Source organism: Hordeum vulgare, chromosome 4H (genome assembly GCF_904849725.1).
Source record: "Hordeum vulgare subsp. vulgare chromosome 4H, MorexV3_pseudomolecules_assembly, whole genome shotgun sequence".
NCBI classification, from domain to species: Eukaryota; Viridiplantae; Streptophyta; class Magnoliopsida; order Poales; family Poaceae; genus Hordeum; species Hordeum vulgare.
Window position 1 is genome coordinate 359,224,533 of NC_058521.1, and position 9,147 is coordinate 359,233,679.

Consider the following 9,147-nt stretch of genomic DNA (forward strand, 5'->3'; position numbering starts at 1 on the left):
AAATCTTTTGGAAAGCCGTGCCCGCGGTTATGTGGCAACGTGGAAACTTTGTTTAACACTGGTTCTAGATAACTTAAAGTTAACTTAATTAAAACTTGCCAACTGAGTGCGTAACCGTGACTATCTCTTTCATGAGTTCCTTCTCCGATCGAGGACACGGTGGGGTTATGTCTGACGTAGGTAGGTGTTCAGGATCATTCATTTGATCATCAGTAGTTCATGTCCGTTATGCGTAGATCATCCCCCTCTTATTCTTGTACTCGCAAGAGCTAGCAAATATATGCTTAGTCGGTTGCTGCAGCCTCACCACTTAACCATATCTCACCCATGAAGCTTTGCTAGTCTTGATACCTTTGGAAATGAGATTGCTGAGTCCCTTGTGGCTCACAGATTACTACAACACCAGTTGTAGGTACAGGTAAAGGTTACTTGACGCGAGCGCGTTGATTGTTCATTTGGAGTTGCTTCTTCTTCTTCTTCATCGATCTAGGATCCAGGCCGGTAGCCTGGGATAGCAAGGATGGACGTAGTTTGCTTTTCTCGTTTGTTTTCGTCCGTAGTCGGACCCTGCTCTTCTTCATGATGATTATGTATTGTACTGATGTGACTCTGATGTAGCATGTGGTGAGTGTAAGCCAATTCCATGTACTCTTATCTTCAGTACATGTACTTGTAACGATATCTTGGCCCGGGCATAAAAACCGACAAACCGAAAACTGAACCGAAACCGAAACCGAAATAACCGAATTTTCGGTTTATTTAGTATGGGCAAAAAAATTCGGTTAGCTATGCTAAAAACCAAACCTAATTCGGTCGGTTCGGTTTTTAAATCGGTTAACCGAAGTAGAAACCGAAAAACAGCCCATTCCCCCCGCCCCCCGGCCCAGGCTTTCAGCCTTTCACTACGCAGCCCAGTAGCCCACCTAGCAAAACCTAACTCCCGCACGGCCGCACCCCCCACTCGGCCACTCCCTCACCCGGTCACCCTGCAGCCGCAACTCGGCCTAGCCGCAACACACCCCGTCCTGTAGTCCTACCCCGCAGTGCAGAGGCGTAGACCTAGATCGTGGTTGGCTGGTTGCGTCGCCGTCGCCTAGGTCAGTCGCCGCCGGCACGCCGTCGCCCCGACTACTGAGCCGCCGTCGCCGCCCCTACTGGCCTACTCAGCTACTCCACTAGTTCCTCACCAAGGAAGAAGAAGCCGCCGCCACCCCTACTTGCAGCACGTCAGCACACTCTCGCAGCAGACCCACAACCCACAGCCCATAGGCACAGGTAATACACTCGGCCCCTACTACTCTCGGCTCAGCCCCTACTGGATCAAGAGCATGTGCAGGATCTCACCACCCGCATCTGCAGGACTGCAGGATCACATCAGTTGCATCTACAGGAGCTCACCGGTGTCTTCTCCAATTCGTCACGACGTCTTCCACGGGAGAAACTGAACATTCAGTCAATGTAAGAACTAAGAAGCCCAATATCACATCCTTTGTCTGCATTTTTTTGTTTCATTGGTGAGGTCAGTAGATTAGGTCCTGCACTAGGTTCAGTAGATTAGGTCCTTGTTTATTTTTTGTCTATTATGTGTAAATCAGTAGATTTGGTTCAGTAGGTTCAATATACTTATGTGTAAATCAATAGACTAGGTTCAGTAGATTAGGTCCTTGTTTAATTTTTGTCTATTATTTGCTGATTTTCTGATGCACTTGTTGAATTTTTGTCTATTATTTGTAGATGGTTGAACCTGGTGGGTTTGGTGATATTGAGATGACAGAAGAGGAGATGCAAATTTATGAGGAAGAAGAACGGAAGAATGAGGAGTTTGAAAAGAAAAAGGAAGAGATGGATGAACGACCTGAAAGAAGGCTGATGAAAAAAAGATCACCGATGTGGGATCTTATTTCTAAGGTACTAGTTGCTGGTCGCCTCACGTTTGGAAAGTGCAACTATTGCAACCGTAATATCAAGGCCGTCCCACATTTAAATGGTACATCTGCCTTAAACAATCATTTTAATACTTGCAAGCATAATACTCATAATGAAAAGAATAAGAAGCAAGGTACTTTGCAAGTAATCCAAGGAGAAAGTCCTTCGGTGCATAAATTTGATCCTGAATTACTAAGGAGAGCTATTGCTAAGATGATTATAGTAGATGAGCTTCCCTTTGCATTTACTGAAAAATCTGGTTTTAGAGAAGTTATGGCAATTGATTATCCACGTTTCAATATGCCTTCTAGAAGAACATGCACTAGGGATGTTGTGAAGCTTTATTTTGAAGATAGAGCAAAGCTGAAACTTTTTTTCAAACAATCATGTCAAAGAGTTTGTCTCACTACTGATGGTTGGACTTCTCAAACACAAGATTGTTATATGACTGTCACGGCACATTTCATTGATCCTGAATGGAATTTGCACAAGAAGATCATTAGCTTTTTCCTAGTAAAAGGTCATAAGGGAGATGATATTGGAAAAACCTTAGAGCAATGCTTGATGGAGTGGGGAATAAACAAAGTTATGACAATAACTATTGATAATGCTAGCGCGAATGATGGTGGTGTAGGTTACATAAGGAAGAAAATGATCAAAACTGGAAATAGCATAGCTGGAGGTAAATATTTTCATATGAGATGTGCTCCCATATTATAAATCTGATTGTTACTGACGGTCTAAAAGAGTTGGATGAATCAGTTAAGCGTGTGCGAGCTGCGGTTAGATATATAAGACATGGGCCATCTAGAATTGCAAGATTTAAAGAGCTTGCTGAGTTAGAAAAGGTGGACAACGAGGCATTCTTGAGTTTGGATGTATGCACTAGATGGAATTCCACGTACCTAATGTTAAAAACTGCAATCTTCTATGAGAAAGTGGTTGCAAGGTATGAGGAAGAAGATCCACTATATACATTGGATTTGAACAGTGAGAAAGCTCCTGGTACTCCCGTTGATAGTGACTGGGAGAATGCTAGGAAAATGGCTGAATTTCTTGGCCATTTTTATGAGCTAACTCTTAGTGTTTCTGCCACACTCCATGTGACCATGAACCAATTCATTATGGATATTGCTGAAATAAATGTTGTGTTGGAAGAGTGGGCTGATAGTAATGATGTTTTGCGGCAACTAATGGCCAACAAAATGCAAGTTAAGTATGATAAGTATTGGGGACGTTGGCATGAGGAGGCGGACATTGTGACTGAAAAGGGGAAGGGGAAAGGAAAGAAAAAAGAGGAGGAGAATGTGAACATGTTTGTATTTGCTGCAGCTGCTCTTGATCCAAGATTCAAGCTAACAAATTTCACAAAGCTAGCAATTGAAGAAATGTATGGTGAAATAAATGTAGACAAAGCTTGGGAGGCGGTGAGAACATTTGTGTATGCTTTGTTTGAAGAGTACAAAGCTAAGTATTCTCCAAGTGATGCAGGTAAGCAAGTGGGTCCTCCACTATCTGAACCAGCTCAAAAAAGGGAAGGAAGAAAATTGGTGTCTCGGATTAATAAGAAGTTGAGAGCTAGTGGTGGTGAAACTAGCATGAGAAAATCTGAATTGGAGAAATATTTGCATGAGGAGAATGAAGTAAATAGGGATGATTTTGATATTCTAAAATGGTGGAAGAACAATGCTGCTTGATTCCCAATATTGGCAAGAATGGCCCGTGATGTGTTAGTTGTTCCGGTATCAGCGGTTGCGTCGGAGTCGGCATTTAGCACAAGTGGATGCATCCTAAATGATTTTAGAACCTCCCTTACGCCATTCATGGTCCAAGCTCTTGTTTGTACCCAAGATTGGCTAAGGGTTTCGATTACTCTCGACACTGAAGATGAGGAGGAATTGTTAATCTTGGAAAAGGGTAATATGTTGTGATTGTTTTCCTATTTAATTTTGTTTATTTCTGATTTCCTATGCTTATTATATGTTTATTTCTGCTTTCCTATGCTTATTATATGTTTATTTCATTCTTTTTTCAGAACTTATTGAAGAGTTTGGTAGTACAAATTCATCTAAGTCAAAGGCAAGCAGTAGCAAGTCTGTTTGCAAGCCATCTTGTCCACCTCCATCCTCTACTTAACGTTGGTAAGTGAGTTGCAAGTAATTGTTTTGCTCTTGTTCAAAAGAATGAAAGATGCACAACACAACCAGATTTGCTTCATAGTATTTTTGTTTTGCTCTTGTTCAAAAGAATGAAAGATGCACAACACAACCAGATTTGTTTCATAGTCTTTTCGTTAGGTATGATTCAAAAGAATGAAAGATGCACAACATAGCCAGATTTGCTTCATAGTTTTTTCGTTAGGTATTACTCAAAACAATGAAAGATGCACAACATAGCCAGATTTGCTTCATAGTTTTTTGTTTTACATATATGAAGTTCTTTCAATTGATTCATGTACACTATACAAAACATCACAGATTTGCACATCACCTGGCTGGAACTTGGGAGTGGGAAACTTGGGATGATCATGATTCTCCAGACATGTCAAGATGCTCTTGTTCATGTGTTGTGTCTGTCTTAAAGTGTAATAATATGACCATTTCAGATTATTATTGTTGGACTTCGGCATGTGTTGTGCTTCGGCCTGAGACTATTATTGTATTGTTGGACTTGGACTATGTGTTGTGCTTCGGCCTCAGACTATTATTGTATTGTTGGACTTGGACTATGTGTTGTGCTTCGGCCTAAGACTATTGTTGGATTATCACTTATTGTTGGATTATATTTTTGCTGTTATTATTGTTGGATTATCACTTATTGTTGGATTATATTTTTGCTGTGAATATGTTCTATATTGTGCATTTTAACAATTTTGCGTCGTTATGCTGTCAAATTTTTCGGTGAAAACATGCATATTAGTATGTAAGTGCATTTTCTCGACCTGAACCATACTTCGTGAAAACCAAAAACCGAACCAAAATTTTGGTTAACCGAAATTTTCGGTTAGTTACATTTTGACTCTCAATTCGGTTTTCACTTTTCAAAACCGAATTCACAAATAAACCGAACAGCAAAAACCGAAATTTCGGTTTCTACCGAACGCCCAAGCCTAACGATATCCATTCTTGCGAAATGACGAGATGCGCTTCTATCCCTGTCGAGGCCCCCGCGCCAAAATAAGGATAAGATCAGATCTTGGGCGTTACAGGCAATCCCTCGACATGTTCGCTCATGTCAACGACTGCAGACCAATATCCGGTGTCATACATTTGTTGGCCACCTATTGGTTCCGATGGGCCGGCATCGGGGGCTACAGTTATGGCCACTTGTTGGCCACCTGTTGGTTCCGATGGGCCGGCGTCGGCGGCTACAGTTATGGCCAACTCGGTCTCACCGGCACCGATACTGCACTCGGCGACATCAGTGGCAGAAACGAACTCCACATAAACCATGGGTTGTCCAAACATGGAGTTATTGGGATTGCTTGCAAACCCCATGTACGGCGCCCATGGTCTTTCACCAGTAACCCGCCGCAGAACCCAATGATTTCCTCCCTCAACCACGAAAGCCTTCATGGTCATTTGTTTTCCATTCATCGCTGAACCAAACACCGTTGGATGCACCTTCTAACTGTCGCATACCCTACATTAACCATGTCTCTCACTACAACCGTAGTCATCCCGCACCTAGACACATCCACACCAGAAGGACCCTCATGTACGATGTGCCCATAAAACACTAACAAATTTTCCATAGTACCTAAGGAGCAGCCATATTTACATCGTTAGTCCATTAAAAATCATATTATTATATTTATATTGTAATAACATCCATTACTTATCTTTTTTTACATATAACAATTTAACAAATATTCACACACGATTGTACATCTATACATAATAATTTATATTGTATCATTTGTCGCGACACTACATCTACAAAATAAATACAAGATAAATTACAATATGTCATTCATACCTCTGGTTTAATATTGATATCCTTCCGAATACCAAATATCACCACTATAATATCAGCGAATTCGACCTATTATCATATGAACAAAAATATTACACACGTAATTTTTTTCCTGCTAGCAAAAGTTTTAAAATACATAGTGCATGCATATACATATCACGAGTCATATATCTACGTGGTTGATAAATTATCACATAAACAAAAATATTACACACGCGTCATGCATGTAAAATATAATAATACTAATGGAGTTAACATATTATTACATGTTTAACAAAAATACTAGTTACACAGACATTTTTCGGCTGCTTTCAAAATACCAGTTGCATGCAAACACGAATAAATCACCGGTAATATATGAACAGAGTCGACCTATTATCACATGAACACAAATATGAACAAAGTCTCATACCTTGATCTTCAACTTAGTAGTTCATATCGCATGACAAAATCGTTCCACAAAAGTGATAATACACTCCCTAAAACAAAAGAAAACACATACTTGGAAACTAATCGAACAAAATAAAAACATCATGCATGCAAACACGACCAACAGAAATGGAAAACTCTTACCTTGATCTATCTTTTCTTCAACTACAACGTCTTCAAAATCTAACTTTAAACCATCCTAAATCGCCACTTAAACCGTCATATGGAGTAGTTCTTGAGAGAAAGAGAAGAGAGTGAGAAAGAGAAGCAGAGTGGGCTCAAGCAAAGAAGAGAAACGAGTGACAGAGGAGGCAACGACACGAGAAGAGAGTGGGAGAGGAGGCAGCGACGCAGCTCCTTCATACAGATAATTTAGGCACTGTTTCGTCGGCGGAGAGCAGGAAAAATTCACACTGTTTCGTTGGTGGAGACAGCGTGGGAATTAGCTCCGTGAGGTGGGAATCAGCGCTGTCATCTACAGTGCCAGCCATCAGCTGCCGAGGCTGCAGGGCCCGCCTGGCCGCCTCCTTTCGTGGCGGCATGTCCCACCACTCTCTCACCGTTCTGTCGAGGCTATGCTGGAATGGAAATCCACACCGGCCGCCTCGCGCCGTGGCGGCAGGCCCCAGCCGCCTCGGGCGGTGGCGGCAGGTGACACACGTCGCCTAGCGCGCCTGCCGCCACGGTGGGTGGGGGTCTTTTCTGCCACTTTCATCCACAGGTGGTCCTTTCCGACAAATAGACTCGGCTAGGGGTCCTTTTGGACAAAAATTCCACGATATCATGTGGGGCCTCAACTTATCCCCCACTAGTATTCCATGGTTTAGGGCATCTCCACCTCCATCCTTTTAAAACAACTTATCCAACTAGGTCAAATACCATGGCACGTCCGCCTGCTAAACAAGCAGTTCACAGCCGCCTAAACAGACGTCGGATGCAATTACGTGCGACCGATCGGTACGTTCGATTAGAAGGGGTGAATAGAAGAGGACAAATTTTAATTTTGTTTGTCAATTTTAGGGATATACACATAAAGAGGGTTCACTAGATATGCAACTAGGTGAACACAACCTTATCTCTCCCTAATAATAGAGCACGTAGTGCTTCTGTCGTCCGTCGCGACAGTTTTACAAAAACACCCCTGCTGTTTTATGTATTCAACCCGCAATCCCTATGTAAGTGGATCTGAAAAAAATGTTTCGATTGTGCAAATTAACTCCTATGTTTGTAAGAAATTCCGTCCGCGGTCCCCTGTTTCATCTTATCCAGACTCCCCCTTTCGAGCGACGACGGAGCACGAGCAGGTGAGGGGTGGCGCGCCTCTCATCGGAGGGCTACAACCGCGACAAAGGAGAAGGCGCACGCCGTGCGCGCGTGCTCGGATAAGGGAGGCCACCCTTGCTGTGCTCGTCGGCGTTGATGGAGGATGGAAGGGGGACAGTTTCGCGTGGGTACGTCGGCCACCAGCACCGGCCACGACCAGGTGGCTATCAGCAGGACGATACAATAAGCTAATTCGTCACCCTCCTTGCCCCCTTCTCCGCCATCAACCCCGTACAAACGCGGTGACCGACCGATTCATCCCTCCTGCTTCATGTCTGCCCCGATACCTTCATCGTCTCAAGATCTGGCGGTCCTAATTTTCCTAGCGAGAACATGCATGTGGTGGATGCAGCACGGCAGATAAGTGCATCGATGTCGTTGCTCGCGTGGCGGCGGATCCACTTTGTGCTCCAGCCGTTGATCATGCTCCTAGACGACGAATCTTCCCATGCTCCAGCCGTTGGTCTTGCTCCTGCTCTTCCACAGGCCCTGGCCTGGCGCGAGCCCGCCATACGACACGCTCGGTAGTCGGGACGTGAGTACGAGGCTACGAGCTCATCTCCATCGCGCATAGTGGGACTCTCCTCGTGCAGTACCGATGGCACACACCCTTTCCTCGACATCAAGCCAAGGTGAGAGAAATTCACCTCAAGAAAGCCCACGTGAGATGGTGAGAGAGACTCTTATGCAGGGAGCTTGTTGTTGTTTTGTTTGTCTCTGTTTCTTAATCAACTATGAATTTTCCTGGCCGGTAGCTAATACTCCAACTGGGTACCAATACCATTGATTGATTTGACACAGTAGAAGGTATGATAATTTGGCTGGACTTGACTTGGATGGACCAGTGAGTTAACATTTGTATTACTTTATAAATGGATTTTGTTTGCATGTTGTTTATATAATACTTAACATTGCTTGACTGCTATGATTAAAGGCAATTTATTTACTGAACAGTGTATAAAACAGAAGAAATGTTGAATTCTCTTAGAAGTTTTCCCACACTGAATTTGCCTTGTGAAATTTCTGAGATTGGCTACGAACAATTCGCACTCCAATGGAAGATGGTGAGTCAAACAGGTCTTAGTTATGGTAGCCGGACGCAATGAGGAGGGCATATTTGATCCCCATGAGCACCAAGGATTCGAGGACATAGGCACAAGTAGAGGAGGTAATGAGGAAGGAGGTGATTGCGACACACAATTAAAATAAACCAGAATATCTTGAAAAATATATTTGGAGCATGGAGTTTAGTTTTAGTATTTGAATACATTTTCATGAATTCAATAACTCCAGTAGTGAGGAAAAATACCTAAAACTACGTGACAATGTTTTGCAAAATTTTGTGTCTCCGATGCACCCCGACGATTCCAGTTGAGCTAGCATGTTGAATTTTTTTATTGAAAGGATTTGTCATCTTTTGAAATAATACCACCTCAACTACTTGCATATAATAACAGCAATTTAAATATATTCAAAACATGCACATATCTAGAA

The 9,147-nt window shown here is 42.8% G+C and overlaps 1 long non-coding RNA gene across 1 annotated transcript; it reads left to right on the forward strand.

Annotated features, from left to right (window-relative positions):
- The first annotated feature begins 1,421 nt into the window (after positions 1–1,421).
- Positions 1,422–1,829, forward strand: LOC123446477. The gene is made up of 2 exons (XR_006631377.1): positions 1,422–1,458; positions 1,735–1,829. It is a non-coding gene; the product is annotated as an uncharacterized LOC123446477 (long non-coding RNA).
- Positions 1,830–9,147: the final 7,318 nt, after the last annotated feature.